This window comes from Protopterus annectens, chromosome 2.part2, assembly GCF_019279795.1.
Source record: "Protopterus annectens isolate FY-2018-M chromosome 2.part2, PAN1.0, whole genome shotgun sequence".
NCBI classification, from domain to species: domain Eukaryota; kingdom Metazoa; phylum Chordata; order Ceratodontiformes; family Protopteridae; genus Protopterus; species Protopterus annectens.
The window spans coordinates 706,709,809-706,731,122 of NC_056730.1; the positions used below are offsets into that span (position 1 = coordinate 706,709,809).

Below are 21,314 nucleotides of genomic sequence, written 5' to 3' on the forward strand. Positions count from 1 at the left end.
AACCACCTTAGGCATAAAGGAAGGATTAGTACGTAATGATACCCTATCCTTATGGAAAATCAAGAAAGGCTCAACTGCCATAAGGGCCTGCAATTCAGAAACCCTTCTTGCAGAGGTAATGGCCAACAAAAAAGAAATATTTATCATGGAAGACTGCAACTCAGCAGTAGCTGCAGGCTCAAAAGGTTGTAGAGTGAGTTTCTCCAACACAAAATTGAGATCCCAAGCAGGAGTAGGAGCTCTTCATGGGGGTCTTATATTCTTCGCCCCTCTAAGAAATTGCTTGAACAAAGGATGAGAAAACAATGGTGGGTCGCAATCATAGTGAGCTGAAATTGCTGCAGCATGAACTTTAATAGAAGAGAAAGACAAACCTTTGTCTAATAACTCAGTAAGATATTGAAGAGCCACACACAAATTAGGCTCAGAAACATCAAAATCTTTTGCTGCACTCCAAAATAAAAATCTCTTCCATTTATCTGCGTACACTTTCCTTGTACTAGGCCTTCTAGCTTCCAAAATAACATTCAAAACTTGCTGAGGAAGTGGAGGCCCACTATGGTTCAAAACAGAATATGCCAGGCTGTTAGGTGCAGAGAGTGAAGCTTGACATTTAGCAAATGGCTGTCCTCCTGACAACAGGTGTGGAATCAAGGCAAAGGCCATGGAGGCTTCCGTATCAGACTTCTCAGTAATGGGTACCAGTGCTGTCGAGGCCAATCCGGAGCTATTAAAATCATCCTTGGCTTGTCCTGTCTGACCTTTAGAAGTACCTTTGGGAGGAGAGGCAGAGGTGGAAAGGCATACACATGAAGATTGCTCCAACTGAAAGAAAGAGCATCCACTCTCCAAGCTGTGGGATGAAACCTTTCTGTGCAAAACTTTGGCAGCTGATGGTTTAGTGGAGAAGCGAACAGATCTATGTCTGGAGTTCCCCATGACACTGTCAATTTCTGAAATACATGAGGATCCAATTTCCACTCGTGGGGATCCATAATTCGTCTGCTCAACACATCTGCTAAGGAGTTCTGTGCTCCTGGCAGAAACCTTGCCTGAAGATTGAGCTGTAAACTGAGAGCAGTCTCCCACAAAATCATTGCTTGCCTGCATAGAGGATAAGAATCGTTCCCCTTGCTTGTTGATGTACCACATGACAGTTGTGTTGTCTGTTAGAACCAACACCTGCCCTGGAAGAAGTAATTCCTTGAAAGCTATTAATGCAAACTGGACTGCTAACATCTCCTTCATGTTGATATGTAGATGTTGTAGTCTGACAGGCCACTTGTTTTGTATCCACTTTCCATTTAGAAGAGCTCCCCAAGCTTTGTCTGAGGCATCTGTCGTTAAAATCTGACTCGCCTCTGGCCGGGTCACAGAGAGTCCCTTGTTTAGGTGACATTCCTGAGCCCACCACAAAAATTCCTTCTGAATGCAAGGTATTATTTGAATGACAGTGTCCAGATCCTGGCAGTGCTGTGTCCATACATTTTTGAGATACCATTGTAGCTTCCTCATATGCAGTTTGGCATTGGGAAGCACCAGAATACAAGATGCCATGAACCCTAAGGCTTGAAGGACTGTCCTTGCAGTCAGCCCGGACTGATGAGATAGTTGATGGAAGTAAAGGGATAGACTCTTTTGTTTGTCCGGGGTTAAAAGGCCATCTGGGATGCTGTATTCAGTCTCACACCCAGAAAGCACATGTCCTGAGAGGGTACTAGACTGGACTTTATTTCGTTCACAGAATACCCTAGGCATCTTAGCACTGCTATCACATATTCCAAATGATGAAGAAGCTCTTCCCTTCCTTGAGCCAGAATCAGGCAGTCGTCCAAATAAGGATAGATTTGTATTCCTTTTAGTCTGAAGAAAGCTATCACTGGAGCCAGAACTTTCGTGAACACTCTGGGCAGTAGATAAGCCAAAGGGCAATGCAGTGAACTGACAGTGAGAAGTCCCAGCTCGTAAACGCAGATACTTTCTGCAACTTAGTCTGATAGGAACATGAAGGTAAGCCTCCTTGAGATCTAAAGTTACCATCCAATGATTTTTGCCCAGCAGAGGTAAAAGCTGCTGCAACGTCAACATTTTGAACTTGGGAATGTCCAGATAAGTGTTGAGGATAGATAAATCCAAAATTGGTCTCCACGTGTTCCCCTTCTTTGGTACTAGGAACAGGCGAGAATAAAATCCTAGGCCCACTTCTGGCATAGGGACCGGCTGTATGGCCCCTAATTGGAGCAACAGAGAAACCTGTTTGTGAGCCTCTATTCTTTGTTGAGGAGGAACGTCTGGCATGCCTTTGAAAGGAGGCAAGGTATGGAAATGAAACCTGTAGCCGTGGTGTATGATATCCAATACCCATCTGTCCTGGGTAATTAAACTCCAATTTTCTTTGAAAAGTGCCAACCTTCCTCCCAAAGGTGCTGCCAGACAAGCAGGCTCTGGCAGCTGAAAAGGTAGGTCATTGGGTCTGCTTACGAAAGGACTGACCCTGCCCTCACCCGAAGCCTGTGCAGGAGAACTCCCTGTTCTAGGCCTGAAAGAGCCCTGAGCTCTGCCCCTACCACGTCTAGATCTACCCCTAGACTGGGAATCATAAGAAGGATACGTCCACCCCTTAGTAGGCCAATTTCTACTAAACTTTAGAGGCTGGACCTGCAAAAAATCTTTAACAGTCTGCATAGACTTAGCCTTGTCTTCCATTTTCTTTAAGACTGTCTCAACAGGAGGACCAAACAACACGTCAGATTGTAAAGGAGCATCTAAAATCCTTGTTTTAACATGTTCAGACAAATTCTGATCCCTCAGCCAGGCGTGCCTCTGAAGAACAGACCCAGTGGCAGCCACCCTAGACGAGGCCTGTACAGCATCAAAACCACATTGCAAAGAATGCTTACCCACCTGTTCAGAAACATGTACTAAATCTTGCAACTCTTTACAATCAATACCTACTGCCAGAGCATCAACCTTAGACTTCAATTGTGAAAGGAGATAGTTTTGGTATTTCAACATGTGAAACTGGCAATTCAGAGCCCTCATAGCAAGAGTGGAAGAAGTATAAACTTTCTTTCCCCATCTATCCAAGGCCCTAGCCTCCTTGTCTGCAGGAACCGGATTAACAACAGAAGCCTTAACACCCTTAAGGCCCCTGGCTAACAGTTTCTGGGTCTGCCCTAGGACTCTTAAAAAGATACTTATGAACTTCAGGCACCCTGTAATACCTATCCGGGTTAACAGGAGCAGGAGGCAAAGAATCAGGATTAAGAGAAGCCTCTGTAAAAACATCTTCCACTACATCCAAAACAGGAGGTATAGCCAAAGGCCTATGCTGGGGTAAAAACAGAAATTCCCTAAGCCGTTTCCTGGAATCAGAGAAGTCCTGACCTTCCCACTTAAAATGCTCCCTCATGGAATGAAGAGTTTCTGAAAAAGAAAAATCCTCAGGAGGAGTAGCAGAAGGAGTAGAATCATCCACATCAGAATCAGAATAAGGAGAGTACTCCTGCAAGTCTTCAGCCGAAGACTCTGAAACATCTGAAGCCTGCTCAAAACCCCCAACTCAGGCTCCACCCTAGGTCTCTTAGCAGGAGGGGCATAGAACCCCTAATCAAAGTAATCAAATCTTCTGCCATTTTAAGCATATGCTTCTTGGGCACAGTACCTGAAGAGCTAAGGGTAACACCAACTGAAGCTAAACCTGGCCTGCCCCTGGGAGAAGCCTTAGAAACAGAAGGAGAGGGCCTAGCCACCTTAGGAAGGGAGGGGAGTATAGTAACCTGAGAAGCCCCCTCAGCCTGACTTGCCTCCTGAGAGGCCACATCTTGCAATAATAAGGTCTCACTCTGGGAACACAAAGAAATCTCCGGTGGAGCCACCGGCTCCACCGACACCTCTAAAGAACCGGCGTCCGGTACAGACGGTTCTTCTAGCCTAGGCTTAACTGCCTTGTCCTTGCGCTTCTTCGAGGAAGCGGGCGTCGGAGTATCCGACGGCATTTTATAATTGCACCGCTTCCCAAAGACTAACCTTGCACAATCCAACCTTCTCTTTATAGTGCGTTTATTAAATCTAGCACAAGAGCGACAGCCAACAACGTCGTGCTCAGGCCCTAAGCAAGGAATACACAAAGTATGATAATCTCTATGCGGTATCTGTTTCCCACAAGAAACGCAATTATTGACTTTTTCTGACATCCGGTAAATGACTGAGGCAAGAAAAAACTAAAATATTCCCCAACGGGGTACTTAGCCAACTTTGAACTTGGTCTGAAACTTCTAAATCGAAAAATCTCAGAACGCCAACCGGCACTTGCAATGCTGCTTCTGCATCAGACCATGCGGCAAAAAAGACTGATGATATGACGTTGGTCATGCGCATTTGTACCCTGACGTCCTGACGTCAGTTAAATGCGCCCTGACCGACGTCAGCCTTATACTTTGATATTTGGGCCGACCGAGGACAGCGGACTACCCAAGTGTAAGGACTGCAGCAATGTGAGATGAAGAACATCTGGGGGGATGGCGAGTGGTCTGTGCTGGGGGAGTAAAAGAAACTCTCTGAGCCTTTTCTTTGAGTCAGAGTAGTCCTGACCTTCCCAGTGAAAATGTTCCCTCATAGTGTGTAAAGTTTCCCCAAAGGAGTAGTCTTCAGGGGGAGAAGCTGAGGGAATAGAATCCTCAGCATCAGAATCTTCATAAGGGGAGGAGGAGTAATCTTGGTCCTCAGAGGAGCCTGAGGAAATAGAGACTTGTTCAGAGGAGGCATAATCTTCCTCTTGTCTAGGCCTTTTGTCGGGTGGGGGTTGGGAACCCCTGATTAGAGAGATCAAATCTTCAGCCATTTTGAGCATCTGTTTCTTAGGCATGGGGCCTTGAACTGGAGACTGAAGTGCAGTCTTTTCAGGTTTAATAGGAGTCTTAGTCTTAGGATACATTTTTATGGTGAGCGTCGTCGGTCTGAAGACGCCTTCAGAAACCGAAGTTGTTTCTGCAGCACCGACATCTTTATCAGCAATGTCGTCAGTAGGGGGTAAACAAAATGGCTGCGTCGGCCTAGTACTCTCTGCCAAAAGCTCCGAAGCGGTCTCGGGTTCCAGATCTGCGGTAGTCAGGGGCTGTGACGGAGCCTCACTGAAGACCGGTGTACCGGAGACCGGACCAGCCGAGGCCTCGGAGTCTGGCTTGGGTCTAGGCCGCCTGTCCTTGAGTTTTTTGTGCACGCCGGTAGTCGGTTGCTCCGACGGCAGAGTGTAGTTAAATTTTCTACAGAAGTAGTGTCGTGCGAAATCAAAGCGTCTTTTTATAGTACGCTTATTAAACCTAGCATAAAAATGACAACCAGTGACGTCGTGGTCTGGGCCTAGGCAAGGTATGCAGTAAGAATGAAAATCCTTATGAGGTATTTGCTTCCCTCAAGAAATACAATTGTTAACTTTTTCTGACATCGGTCTGAGGCAAGAAAAGTTTCCCCAACGGGGTACTTAGCTTTACTGAAGACTTCGGATCTGAAATTCGACATAGAAAGTCTCAGGAGTCGGCCGACCGGCACTTGCGAACTGCTTCTGCTTCGGGCACCGCTCGGCAAGAAAGACTGAAGAAAATGGCGTCAGATGCATTATATATACCCCTGGTGCATTGACGTCAGGGAAGAAGCGACAGCAACCGACGCCGGACCAAGACTTTGGAATTCCGGCCGACTGCGGGACCGCCTGACGACAGGATAACCCAAGTGTGATGACTGCAGCAAGGTAACACGATGAACATCAGTCTTGAATAAAAACCTTGTCCTTTTTCCTGTTCTGGTACTGGTTGAATAGCCCCCATTATCCATGAGGGACGTAACTTGCTTCTGAGCCTCTGCCCATTGATTTTGTGGCAGATCTGGCTAACTGTATGGAATTGGCAAGGTATGGAAATGAAATCTCTATCCCTGGGATACTACGTTTAATACCCACTTATCCAGGGTTATTAACTGCCAATTTTGAGCATGAAGTGCTAATCCCCCCCCCCCCCCAGGGGGCTGCCAAAAGATAAGTGCTTGGTGATGGTAGAGGGAAGTCATTGAGACTGCTTACTGTAGGGCTGCGCTTTGTTTCCTCCAGATTTGGAGGTAGAGACACCCCATTGCTTTGACCTTAAGAACCCTGTGATTGGTATCTAGAGCCCTTTGAGCGCCTAGATTTGCCTTGTGAGGCTCTGTTAGACAAAGGAAAGGACCAAGTTTTAGTAGGCCAGTGTCTACTGAATCTGGGTGGCTGCACTTGTAAGAAATCTTTTAGAGTTTGCATACATTTAGCTTTGTCTTCCATTTTCCTTAAAACCTCTTCTGCCTTATTACCAGAGTATCAGGCTGTAAAGGTGCATCCAACAATTTAGCTTTAACATGATCAGGCAGATTTTGCTCCTTGAGCCAGGCATGCCTTCTAATCACAGATCCAGTAAATGCGGCCCTGCAAGAGGCCTCCAAGGAATCAAAACCACATTGCAAAGTATGCTTTCCAACCTGTTCTGCTGCATGCAATAATTCCTGTAATTCTTTATTTTCCACACATTCAGAAATCAACAACATTTTCTGTTTCAATAATCCCATAACATGCTGTTGATATTTAAGCATATGAAACTGGCAGTTTAAGGCCCTAACTGCCAAGGTTGCAGACGTATAAACCTTCTTGCCCCATCTATCCAGCGCCCTGGAATCTCTATCAGACGGGGTAGGATTCTTGGAAGTACAGGCCTTTACACCTTTGGGACCCCTGTGAGATAGTTTCACGATCAGCAGCAGGATTTTTGAATAAAAATGTGTGGGAGTCAGGAACCCTGTAATATCTGTCTGACTTACTAGGAGCCAGAGGTAGGGAATCAGGAGCCATGCTTGATTCCGAAAACACATCAGTAACGTCTAATACAGGAGGTATAGCCACAGGGCTATGTTAAGGAAGAAGAAGGAAATCCCTAAGCCTCTTTTTTGATTCCAAGAAATCCTGACTCTCCCAATGAAAATGTTCCCTTAAAGTATGCAAGGTTTCCCCAAAAGAATAATCTTCAGGAGGAGATGCAGATGGGATGGATTCTTCTGCATCTGATTCCTCACAGGGTGGTAAAGAAAATTCCTGATCAGAAGAAATAGAAACCTAATCTGAAGATTCATAATCAGTGTCTTGCCAAGGCCTCTTATCGGGGGGAGGGGGGTTGGGAACCCCTGATCAAGGTAATTAAGTCCTCAGCCATTTTGATAATCTGTTTTTTAGGCATAAGGGCCTGAGCACATGGCTCATGCATCAGTTTTTTAGCCTTAGAAGTTTTTTTTTTTTTTTTGAAGTTGGTGTCTGTTTTATATAGAAATGTTAAGGCCTGAAAACACCCTCAGAAGCTGGTGCCTGCTCATCGGCTCCAGACCCATCCAAGGGAGAGACATCCGCGGGTACAATATTCTGAGAATCTCGCAGCATTCCGGACTCCACATGGGTCTTGGTAGAGGCCTGCGACTCAAAAGTACCGGGTATCAGGGGCTGCGAAAGAGCCTCACTGAGTACCGGTGAACCGGCGACTGGCTTAGGAGAAGCTTCGTCATCGGTTTTGGACCTCGACTGTCTGTCTCTGTCCTTTTCTTTGCGTTTTTTGTGAACTCCGGTAGTCGGATTGCTATCCGACACCATTTCAGGGTAATTAAATCTGTTTCCAAAATATTTTGAAGCAAAGATACACCGACGCTTAATAGTGCGTTGGTTAAATCTAGCACAAAACCGACAGTAAGGCACATTATGATCTGGACCTAGGCAAGGAATACAGTACAAATGAAAATCTTTGAGTTATTTGCTTCCCACAAGTAATGCAATTATTAACTTTTACTGACATTGTTAAGGAGCAAGAAAAAGTTTCCCCAACGGGGTACTTAGCTTTAATTGAAGATTTCTGTTTTGAAACTCAAATGCGAAAATTTCAGGAGTCGGCCAACTGGAACTTGCGAACTGCTTCTGCTTCAGGCACTGTGCGGCAAGAAAGACTGAAGAAAATGTCGTCGGCTGCATGTTTTATACCCCTGACGACCTGACGTCATGGAAGAAGAGACAGCAACCGACGCAGGACCCAAGACTTTGATATTCTGGCCGACTGAGGGCATCCTGCCAGCAGATTACCCAAATGTAATGACTGCAACAGTGAAACACGAAGAACATGTCATGGTTCACTCCTGAGCTGTGAATCACTTTCATGGTGAACTTTCGGATATTTTTAAGAACACAATCTCTTTATGATCCTGGTCATATTTCTTTACAGCAGACCATTAGATTATACTGTCAAGGCTAATCTGATTCCACAATACTCAGCAGCAGACATTAAAATTACACTGCCACGGTTCTTGATATTCTGCTTTCACTACAGCTTTCAATTCACACATTTTGCTGAACATCCATGATTTTGCCTCCTATTTTCACAGTGACCTTCAACAAACTTTACATTCTCTTGTTAATATGCCACTGAGGATTAGTCAGTAACTCTACACAGAGTTTCATATTTCTTTTTCCTTTGAAAAATGCATGTTGATGCAAAATCTGTTTTACTCAGTTGTATGTAAATAAGGGTAATAATTTAAAAAATGTTCTCAATTTTTGAACTTCATTCCCCTTTATGTATTGGCTTTTTGTTCCCAAGTCTTAAGCAAAGAAGTGGAGGACTATGACAATAACCACAATTTTTCTGCAATGATTATCACCAGTTCAAATGTTCAATTTTGCACTTTATCACCTTTGGTTTTTGATCACTTGTAATCAAAAAGGGCACTCGGTCTTCCACAGCCAATCAGCAACTGATACTATGATTACTGTGTTCTGCCTACAGCCATCTAGTGCAGGCTGGAAAATTAAGCTTTCCAGCATTAGTTTTGAGTGGGAAAGGACTCCCGGGCTTACCAATGTTAAGAAGCACGCCACTAACCATATTTTTCTGCTGACTGGCTGAGCCTTATATTCACTGGTGGCCAGAGCGGGTGTGCCTGTCTTGCACAAGCTTGTTAAGTGTGTAGCCACTGTTTTGTTAGCATTTCCACCAGTGTAGGTAGCAGTCTTGTAAATAAAGTGCAATCACGGGGGTAAAAGCACTGCTGTCCCTTGACAGGAAAATCCTACATGGCCGCCTGAATGACAGCAAAGCTACAATTAGCTCTCGCCACAATGATGGGAATAAATAAGCTTAATCACCGGAGACTGGGAGGCTTAACATCTTATTTCTGCTTACAAATACATAATTTAAATCAAGAAATATGCAGTCTCAAAAAGTATACCAAGCCAGCTAGCTTAGGCTTTTTAATTTTTCAGAATGCCTGGCTGAAAGAGCAGAAAAAAGTATTCAAAATTCTGCTGGTAGAGGTGAGTAGCAGAGCTTGTTAATACAAGTGCCTTTACAGTTTTGTAGCTATATGTTTACATTTCTATACATAATTATATAGATCAATATAAAATCATTTAACAGTTTAAAATGTTTTCAGCAATCATGTTAACATACAATAATTACCTTAAAGGTAACCACCTTAAAAATTTGTGCCCACATGCAATATATACACACACACACACATGCACGCTATTACTACAAACATAAATTTAACTGAATCACTGTTTGACTACATTTTATTTTCTTAAATCCCAACACTGTTGCCATGGGGGCTACCACAATGACAGTTAATAACCTAGTATGAAGTCAAAAGTCAAAACTTCGGAAATATCAGAATAAAGTGGATGATGGCCTGTGAAGATGGAAACTAATGACTGCCATTAAATAGTCTTCCAAATGTCTTGTCAATTGCTCAACTTCCTGAATGTTTTGGACTTATGTAGGTCTGTGTTTTAACCAACTAGATATATCACACCTGCTCTTTGAGGTCTCATTCTGGTTTTGTCTTAAAATCCCCAGTCTATAAACTACTTTGAAATACTGCTGGATTTTACATCTGAGATGCTTTAGCAACATCTACAAAATTACGATAACATGTTCCTTTACTGACAAGGTAATGCTTTCTTGCCTTAATGTGCTATATTTAGCAAGTTTCAGGTGACTTGTTATAGTGTGCTTCTCTCACACTTCAACTGTTTGTAATACCATGAGGCAAAGGTTGGCAGAGACAGCAACAAGTCAGATGTGAAGATGGATATCCAGCCTGATAGTGTTACTCAGTGGTGGGCTTATAGAGAATACTGTGGAGTTTCCAAAAATGTGCCTTCTTTTCATTTGTTGCTTTCAGGTGAGTCATTAAGAAGTTGATCAACTTACATGGTTCTGGTAGTGACAATCACAGACCAGATATCACAGAAAATTCAAAAATAAACCACCCTGATGGTCTACAGCCATAAATGTTTGTATTTAGTAGATCAAAAACTTATCTTAAAGGATTACATCACAAGCATTACAAAGAAACTGAAAAAACACTACTAGCTCCACTAATAGAGCCCATGAACATAGGCTGGTCTCTGAAATAAAAAAATAATTATAAATTCTTTAGTTACGTTAAAAAAAAAAACTAGAAAATACTCCACATAGCTCAAAACATATTCATAAAGGGGCATCCTATTTTAACTTATCAAAGACAATACCTTTCAAAGAAATTTAATGATGACTTCACCCCTGCAACTTCTACTCAAAGCTGGGAAACATCTGTATCCCTTACTCCCCCAATTACCTCTAAATAACTTTTACTGAAAATGCTAACCAAGACCAAATATACTTCCTCCATGGAACTTGACAATACACACCTGGGTTGCTTAATTAAACATGCCCTTCCAGACACACTCCTGAAACTAATTAACTTAGCTACTGGTTTAGTCTCAGATGAGTAGCAAGCAGCAGCAGTGATGCACCACGATAAGGGTGGCCTTAAAACCTATCCAGGTATTACAGACCTGTCAGCTTTACAATCCTCATCTGCAAAGCCATAGAATGTATAACAACTGACCTCAAAATGGGATATCAAGAAATCTAATTCCCAACAGTTTGCATTTGTGAAGGGTAGAGTCTATAGAGTTTGGTAAACTTCTGCAAAAGGGTTAAAGAAACTGAGCAAAGCTGAACGCTTCAAAACCTGACCCACATGTGGAAAGATCTGAAGCAAACCAAGACAAAGCTCATGCAGTTTGAGTTGCCCCATCAAAAAGTATGAATGTGACCAATATCAGCACTCAGTGCTGGGACCTCTCCTTTTGTCATTTACTTCTCAAATCTCCATGCAGAGATCCAAAATCTCTAACAGTTTGTTGATGACTGCAAACTGGGGTGGGAGGGGTGTTAAAGTCATCTTATAATACCCAAACCCTCTATAATGAACTTACCTTAGTAAACCTGATGTGTTACAAACAGGCTCAAATGAAATGCTAAACGTTTAAGAATCACTTTTGGTAGACAACCCCTGCTTCTCATTATACTGTCTAGACAACGAACCTCAACAAAATAAAAACATAGTTGGGGACCTAGATGCTTCAGTTGATGGCTCATTTTCATTTGACCATCACATAATAATGGCTATTACAAAATTCTTTTATTTAGCTCAGCTAATTGCCAAAGGAATATCAAGGTTTAAACAGGTAACCACTTCCTTATACTCAGCAATGATCAGGCCAGTTAGTGAGGACACCCTCTCCCCCCCCCCAGGATGTACTGCATCACACAATACCTAACAATTAGAAAGACCCCAACGGTTTCTAACCAGAATGATCACAGGCCTCAAGTCCCTGAGCTACTAGGAAAGGCTAAAGCTCACTCTATTTCAGTATCTTAGACTTTTCAGAAGAGTTCTCTGTCTTAGTTACTATACCATTCGTGACCAGACTGCCCCGGTTCTCCTGTTTCTCCACAAGTCCATTATTACTATCAATACTAGAACCAGACACTCTGCATGTTAAGCAGTATGACTTACTATCTTCCTTTATATAATGACTGGATGGGTATCCACAAAATTATTCCAGGAGTGACTGGTATTGGCTTTTGTGAAGAAAGGAGGTGTTTGTTGCCTGAGCGACGGTACTGTCAAGGCAAGAATGGTCATGTGACTTAGTGGCCATAAAACACCTATAAATCTAGGACAGTCAGGATTTCAAGGTGGTGATGTGTTGTTGACTGTCTTTAGCAGGGATTAGGGTAAAATTTCTAGCTCTGTTTTGACAGAATACTTAAAATGATCAAAAAAACAGCCTTGTTTACCAAAGTTTTCCTATGACAATCTATTACTCCAGTGGAGGTTTTTACATTAAACAAAATTATTGAAGGTGCATTTGCATATCTTGGTTATTTTGACAAAGAATCTCGCTCTCTATTGTATAAACTTTTGTTAGCATTCTGAAGAACATTTGTACTTTACAAAATTTACATGTAACATTTTGATTTACTACATGCATCTCTATTCTGATTCAACTTTGCTATATATTTTACTGGCCAAGTAACCTGGATTTTTCCAGTTCTTAAATTATGTGCCTGAGAATACTGTAAGTAAATGGCTTTGTATTCAGTGTGAACAGTATTTAAACTTTCACATGACTTGTCAGTGGCATATTCATCATTTGGCAGCTTAGTCTCCCAAATCTGTTCCAGATTAACATTTTATTGTACTGTAATATTCAGACCAGAGCAAAGTAACTGAAGAGCTTAGCAAATGATGCACATGCATAAGGATTTTCTAAGTGATTTGGTAATTATACATTTTCTAGTGACAGTTTCTAGACTGAGATTGCAGTTTGTTTCACTTGTTTCTTACATAAACCAGACGTATGCAGCATTGCATAGCTTGGCTCAGTTTAATTTTAAATAGGTGTTGTGGAGAAAACCTACGCATAATTAAATTATGGGATTTTTTTTTTTACATCAGACCATGCCCCTGGTATAGTACTTGAAATTGGTAACTCATGCAACACAGCACAGTTGTTAATTTCACTGATGTAGCCCTTCAAATGGGATGCCAGTTTATCTGCATCTGAAAAGCAATTTTTCATGATGTTTTGTTTGCAAAGTGTTTGGAAGCTCAGTTAAAGAGAAACTGTTGTTACATTAGCAAACACAAATCAGAGATTTTAATGGTGCATCAGTGTCTGTGAATAACCTAGTGCTATGTGGCTTCAGAGGCTTTTACATGCCACTATGCAGAAAAATCTACAGTGTATCTTGTATTGGAGGTTTCATTTGTTGCACTGCCCCTCGAAAAACTGTGTACACAAAAAAAAGCTACATGAAACTCACAGCCCTATTTAAAAGTGGTTGTTCTTGAAACAGCGGATTCTTTTGCTGAGGTGTTATTTCTGAGCACAATTTTCCCTAATACTGTAGTTTAAATTGTACAAGTGCAGTTTCTCTAGCCTTTCACTGTATGTTAACTCCCTTAGTGATGGTATACAACTAGAAAAACTCTTTGAACTGTTGCTAAAAGACTAATGTCTTCTGCGATATAATCACAAAGCTAGTTACATCTGATAACACGGTGAACAGACTTCTAAGTTTGTTAACATAGAGCAGACTCCTAACATTACTCTGAATAACCAGCCCACCTGTTTCACAGACTTGGCACTACATCTAATTATGTCTCTTAAAGCTAAAATTATTCGAAACCCAAGGTCCATAAGATATTACCACAGACAAGGCATATCCACAGTTCTCTCAAAAAACATAACATTGTCCTTATCTCGGTTAAACATCAGGCCTAACCCAGCTGCCCATGAATGAATATACAAAGATAGGCATTCCAATCACCTACATTCTTAATGCTGTAATTACAATCCACCAACCTTACTATCATTCGGGTATTTTGAGAAATGTTTAATTTGTAAAAATGAAAAAGAATAAATAAATAAATTAAACAATGCAGATCCAAAGAGATTCTTGTACTAAAACAATAATGAAAGGATGCTCCAGAAAAACAGTAGGATAACCAGCAAACAACTTTTTGCACAAAAAACAGAAGTCAAGCGCTTTTGTCTAGTTAAAATACTTTTTCACAACTTGTTTGCCGTGTTCCTTGTCAGATATTTCAAGCCTTCTCTCTAGCTATGTGTTGCTTTTTGTGGTTTTTCTAGCTCTTAGTGTTTATTAACCAGCTTTTTTCTAGTCTAAGGTTATTTTGCATCTCTACCTTTCTTATTTTCTGACTAAACCCTACCCACTAACTTGGTAGTTCTTTCGTACCATCGTTGGCACTACTCACTCTTCCCTACCTAGTAGGCCCTTCTCTTACCTTTTTGGTATTTCTTAGTTGGTACTCTATCCTAGCCTTCTGTATATAAATACAACTTTTTCACTATCCCTTTATCTTCTGGTTTGGTAGTTTATTGTGTGGTAGTATTAGCGTGTTATAATGTCGGATAAGGCCAAGCTTGGGTTCAAGCAGTGTGATAAGTGCGGGCATAAAATGCCCAACTCTGATGGTCACGCCCTGTGTGTTTATTGCTTGGGCGTTGACTACATTAACGTTTCTTGTGACATTTGTTCTAGCTTCAGTAACCGTCCTTTGGCTGAACGCACGAACAAACTTACTCTTAAGGGTATGTTGAAATCACCCTTCGCGGAGGCTCTTTCTGGGACAGAGGTCTCACCATCTCCTAAGCATAAGGATGCTAAAAAGCATAAGGAGAAACTGAGTCCTTCGGTTCTGACATCCCTGTCCTCCTCGGAACAGAGTTGACACTGGGCTTCTCCTGCACCCCCAGCGCAGACAGCTTTGGCACCAGGGTCCCTGTCTTCTTCCTCAGTGCCACCCTTAATTCTGACTCAACTCCAGCCACTGTACCAGCTTCGGCACCATCCCCCTCAGTGCCGACCTTGTTTTTGACATAGGCTCTGACCACTGTACCTGCATCGGCACCATCCCAAGCCACAGGGCCGATGTCTTGTACGTCTCCACTCATACTGACTCAGTCGGTTCCGAAGGTCAAGCACCTTTCCAAAACAAAGTATTCTCCCTCTTATGACCCCTTTTTGGGACAACAATTTAGTCCACTTCTTCGACAGCTTCCTTCATAGCCACCAAGAGTCTTTCAGAACAAGATGTAGTGAGGGTTGTGGACCAGCTTTTGGCAGCTAGAGGATTACCCACCCCAGCTAGGTCTCTTGGAACAGAAGCTCTCACAGCGTATTCACCTGTATATCCCCCTCCGGCCTCCTCCCAGGCCTCTGAGACTTTGGTACCGATGGCCATCCCAGTGCATTCAGTCTTGGCTCTGACAGCGGAGGCTTCCCTGTTGGCACCGATTACTCTTGGTGCAATGGCTCCTATGGAACTGGTGCACTTTCGGAGCAGTGATTGGGCTGCCGACATTATGGCACCTAGTTCGGCGCCTATTTTTTCGGTGGCGCCATCTATGGCCATGGCTTTCCTGGCAGCTACCGGTCCTCTCGGAGCTCCTCACCTGGAGGTGGGCTCCTCAGGGCAGTGTGTGACCCCAGTTCCGAGGTCGTCCTTATTGGTTCCAGGCTCCAATCCCTGCTCGGGCGGGTCTGTTTTCCAGGTGATGGACAGGGTCCTTGCTTCAACAGACTCGCAGTTGGCACCACTGGCATCGACACCAGAAAACCCCCGCCCCCAGCATGCAGCTGTCCCAACCCCTTACTCTGGGATCCCGAGCACGGGAGCTGCAAAACCTTCCCTTGAAGGGTAACCTTTCTCCGAAGCCCACCTCAGAAGATCCCACTAGGGAGCCACCCCGGAAGAAACTTTGCAAGAGGAAGCATCTTGATTCCCCTGAGGAATCCATCACCGAAGACACAGAATGCGATGAGGGAGAAGGGTCCCTAAGGTCTCCCACAGAAGTCGTCTCATTTGGAGACATTCTCGAGATCCTCAAGCAGACGGGAGAATGGAAGCCCTCCAACCCTTCTTCAGAGGAATCTGTGTTCTTGCAGCTTTCCTTGCTCGGCCATCTACTTCCTGGATGACCCCAGCTGTAGATGAGCTCATTAGACTTATTGTGCAGCGTGCCTGGAAGGCCCCAGACAACATATAACCTGTCCCCTGGAGGCCAGAAAAAATTCTATCTACTCCTGAAGAACAACTCAACTGGTCCAAATAACTGGCAGTTGATTCCATGGTCATGGAGGCGGCTACCAAGAGGGAACTGGCAGAAAATAGTTCCACTCTTCATCCCCCGAACAGGGAGTCTCGGGCTATGGACAGACTGGGAAAGCGGGCCTATGCTTCAGCGACCTTTGCCGTTCGGTTGTTGAATTACCTGGCACACTTTACTCGCCTCCAAAGAAACCTAATCTCAGAAGTATCTGCCTCTTTGGTGGGGGTACTGCCTGATGAGGTGCGGGATACTGTTGCCTCTCTGCTAGCTACCCTGGAATCCATCTCAAACTCATTGCTGTGCTTGATCTCCCACACTACCGAGGGGGCAAGCTCAAGCAGCCGCATCAGGCATCGTCAAGAGATGGCATGCTTGGATGCGTTTGTGTGACTTCGCAGACCCCTTTAAATCTTCCTTTGTCAAACTGCCTGTTGACGAATCTTCCCTTTTTGGTCCCATAGTAACAGAGACACGATCACGTAGTGAGAAGAATGGAAAGACCTTGCCTGCTGTGGGCATATGTTTTTCCACTCCCCAGAGATCCTACTACAGGAATCAGAGGGGAGGAAAAACAGAAGGTTATGTACTTACCATAACGTTCCATCTGAGTTGTTCATCTCACCTTCATTCTTACACATGGGTTCAGAGCCGATCCATCGGCTCAGAGTCGGCCAATTTCACAAGCTCAAGGTTTTAGAGTAGCTCGAGGCCAAGTCCCTATCCCATGATGCTCTCTGTCTCACCTCAGATCTAGCTTGCTGATCCCAGCATGTAACATAATGACACACAAAAGGCACTCTAGCCGGAGTAAAAGACCTAGAACAAGACCCACCAGGCCACAAGTCGTACTCGTTCTTCGAGAAACCTGGAGAGGGAAGGCGGGTGGGAGTGTAAGAATAAAGGCGAGATGAACAACTCACATGGAACGTTATGGTAAGTACATAACTTCTTTAATGTGAAGTTGTTCAATCTCGCCATTCATTCTTACACATGGGCAGCATCCCAAGCACTCTAATCCTGGGTGGCTCACGGGAGTATATTCCAGAGGACAGTGGAACCAAAGGAAGCCCTATCCAGTTTACAATGCATGGTGAAGGTATGCAGCTTAGACCAAGTGGCAGCTGCACATAGTGTCCAAAGGCAACCTAGCCGCATAAGCTGAGGAAGTAGAAACAGTCCTAGTGGAATGCGCCTTCATGCCATGTTCTAATGGTTGATTCACTGAGGAATATCTAAATTTTATGCAATCAGATAACCATTTGGACAGAGTAACTTTGTTTCTCTAAGAAAAGGGCGACCAGTATCCAAAGAGTTGCTCTGGATTTTCTAAATTCCTTTGTTCTGTCCAAATAGTATCTCAACTGCCTGTGAACATATACTCCAACTGGTTAGAATGGTTACTGAAAAAGGTTGAGAGTTCAATAGTTTGATTCAGGTTGGACTCGGAACACACCTTTGGAAAGAAGGATTAGTCCTCAATGATACTCTGTCGGGATGAATCACCAAATATGGGGGTTTGAGGGAATGGGCCTGAAGTTCAGACACTCTACAGTGCTGAGGTAATGGCTACCAAGAAAATAGTTTTCCAAGAGAAAAATTTTAAATTGCAGGATGATGCAGGCTCAAAGGAAGGACGAATAATCTGTGACAGCACAAAATTTAGATTCCAGGGAGTAAAAGGTTGTCAGCGGTCTAAGATGTATGGTACCCTTTAAGAAGGCCCTACATAGTCTGTGAGACATTAGGTTAAACCTTCAGATCCGAGGTGGAAATTTGAAATTGCAGCCAATTGGACTCTAATAGTAGCAGCTGCAGCACCATCATGAAAAAGCTTGGTCAGGAATTACAAAATGCTAGCAATTGGGGCAACATAAGGGTCGATATTATGCAGGGAAGCCAAAAAAGCAAATTGCTTCCATTTGCTGGCATGCAACTTTCTAGATGAAGCTTTATGAGAAGGTACAAGAATATGCTGTACCTCCGAAGAAAAATAAATAGTGTGACCTGGCTAAGCTGAAAATCGGAGCAGACAAGCTGTCAATATGACGGAATGAAGAGAGGGATGAAGAGCCCCTGACGAATGTGTCAGTAGACCTGGAACTGGGTCCAGAATCCAAGGTTCCTCCAGTTGGTAGAATCAAAGGAAGGAAAACCAAATCTGCAGAGGCCAAAACGGGGCTACTAAAATTACAGTCCTCCCCATGGCTTTGGCTTTCTGTAAAAATTTCAGAATCAGGGAAGTTGGTGGAAAGGCATATAGGAGTCCCGGGGGTCAATCGTGTACGAGCGAGTCCTTTGGGCTGTCCCCTAGTGGGGTATTCAGGACAAAGTAGCTTCTGCATTTAGCATTCATGGGGATGCAAACCGGTCACAGCAAAGCTGGCCCCATCTGCAGAAAATCATCTCCGCAACCTAGTCTTTGAGGGACCACTAGTGCAGCATTAGAATGGCTCTGCTCAGTTTGTCCACGATCATGTTGGATTTCCCCGGGATGTGCGTTGCTATCAGAAAACGCCTGGTGGATACAGCCCACTGCCAAATTCTCAATGCCTCTCGACATAAGGGGTAATATTTGGTTCCCCCCTGGTTTGTTGATATACCAAACCAGACATTTTGTCGGTCTGGATTGCAATTGTTCCTAGCGGTAGAGAGTTGTGGAAGTACTGCAACGCCAAAAACACTGCTCTCAACACCAGGACATTTATGTGCAACTGACTCTGTCTCTGACCAGGTGCCTTGGGTTGTTCTTACCTGAAAAAGCCCCCCCCCCCTCCATCAGAGAAGCGTCCATGGTCACCATAGCTGATGGCGGGCGAAGAACAAATGAGCGACTTACTGTTACCGGATTGCTGGTCAACCACCAAAGATGATCCTTTCTGCAAGAATCTGTAATCATTATCAAGAATGACATCGGAAGTTGTTGGTAAGACCACTGGGTGAAGAGCAACCATTGAAGTATTCTCGTGTGCATAAGCCCCAGAGGAACCGCTATGAGCTTTGCCACCATGGTACCTAGTAGTTTCAACACTTGAGAGGCTGGTACTTTTTTTCTCGTCAGAATGTCTGATACCTGCTTTTGAAGAGTGATAATTCTGTCCTGTGGCAATTTTACCGTAACGGTGGTGGTGTCTAAGTCTGCTCTGATAAAGGAGATACGCTGCAATGGTGACAACGCAGACCTGGCGAAATTTATAGTTATTCCTAACTGAGAGCACAGATTGAGTGTGTGATCCCTGGACAGAATTAGTTGATGCCTGGAGGTGGCGGTAAGAAGTCAGTCATCCAGATATGGAAACACTCGGAATCCTAGATGCCTCAGGTGAGCCGTAACCACTGCCATGCATTTGGTGAACACTCTGGGGGCTGTAGTGAGACCAAAGGGCAGTGCTCAGAACTGTTAGTGACTGGCTCCCAGCCGGAAACGCAAGTGATCTCTGGATAGTCTGGCCATTTTGATATGTTAGTACGCACCCTTGAGATCTATAGAGCACATCCAATCACCCATTCCTAGGAAAAGAAGAATCAGTTGAAGTGTGACCATCCGGAACTACTACTTTACGAAAGTGTTGAGTCTGCTGAGGTCCAAAATGGGCCTCCAGTCCTCTTTTTCTTTGAAACTAAAAAGAATCTGGAGTAGGTTCCAGATCCTTTTTGGTCTGCTGGGACTGGCTGGATGACTTTTCCTGCAGCCTTTGAACTTCTATGGCCGCTTGATCCTGGGTGGAACGTCAGGGATTTTCCTTCGAACAGGTGGGGGCTCTGAGAACGGAATGATGTAACCTCTGGTAAGAACGCTTTGTACCCAAGAATCTTTTGTAATGTCTAGCCAGGCATCTTATTATTTTATTTATTGACATTTGTTCACCGGGTTTGTCCAGCTGGGCTTGTGGCCCATTTTCAGTGGAGACTCTAGGAGAAAAGCTCCAGTAATACATTTTAAAATAAGTACAATTTTAAACAATATTGATATAATAGCAGTTATAGCAAAACGATTCACATATGTTGAGTTACATGCATAAAGTTAAAGATGCATTAAAAAGAAGCTAAGTAACAATTTTACATTGATATAGTTCAATAGGTCAACAATAAACATTTTTTTTTTGTATAAAATTGTGCAAATGCATAGTAGAGAGGTGTAATGAGGTACTAAGTATGGTCCTTTTGAGGGTACATAAAGGGAAGGAAGACTAGGTAGGGTCATGGGAAGGGCAGGTTCTGGAATTGAGAAAATAAGCTTTTAGTTCATTTTTAAAGTGTGAGGTGTGGGAGATTGAACTTAAGTCAAGGGGAAGTTTGTTTCAAGCATGGGCAAGGGAGTGCTTGTAGAGTAGTTTGCCTACTGACCCTTTTGGGTGGTAGATATCAAGTAATTGTTGGTTAGAAGTACGGAGGGCCCGGGATGGGATGTAGATGGAGACGGATGTAGATGGAGACTAAGGAAGATACAGAAGGAGGGTTTATAAACAATAGAGTGTAGCATATGAAATTGATAAGATAGCAGAAACTGGGGAAGTTCAAGCCATTGAAGAGTTTTTAAAGAAATGCAGTGGTGTGAGTTGTATGGGGAGTTAGTAATGAATCTGGCTATTTTATGCTAAGTCTGTTGCAGTTTGTTTAGAGTGGAGACCTGGATATTGGTAAGAACTGGGGCGGCGTACAAGAGGGAGGGGAGGAGGAGTGCCTGGCCCAGGGTAAGTCTAGATTCAGGGGTTATGAATTTTTTGTTCCGATATAGCAGACCTAGTTTCTGGTTTGTTTATTTTATACATTGGAGTATGTGTAGGTTGAACTTGAGTTTGTCATCGATAATGACCCCTAGGAGTTTTGTGTGGGTGTCAGGTTGGATGCTTGTATTGTTAGAAGATGTAATAAGAGAGGAGGTTTTGTGATGAGAAAGAACGGGAAAGGAAAAGTAGGAGTTTGGTCTTTTTGGGATTTAGGATCAATAGGTTGTGAGAGAGCCATTGTTCAGTGGATAGTAGGGCTGGTTGGGTCAGGGAGTGTAGTTCAGGAATGTTAGTTGAGAGGGATACAAGTGTGGAGTCGTCGGCATACTGAATAAAGGAGGATTCTTTGCATGAGGTGTAAAGATCATTGGCGAAGATGTTAAACAAAAGGGGTCCCAAGATGGAGCCTTGGGGAACACCAGTGGAGATGGGAAGGAAAAGTGAGGAGGATGAGAGCCATTTGACAGACTGTTCCCTGCCAGATAGGTAACTATTAAACCAGGCAAGTGTGGAGGTGGATACGTGGAGATTTGCGAGTTTGGATAGTAGTAGAGGATGAG

General features: G+C 43.5%; 1 protein-coding gene across 1 annotated transcript in view; it reads right to left on the bottom strand.

Moving 5' to 3' along the window:
* The window catches only part of PTPRA (protein tyrosine phosphatase receptor type A), a gene marked incomplete in the record, with an annotated part of 4,245,980 nt that overhangs the window by 3,876,130 nt on the left and 348,536 nt on the right, over positions 1-21,314 (bottom strand).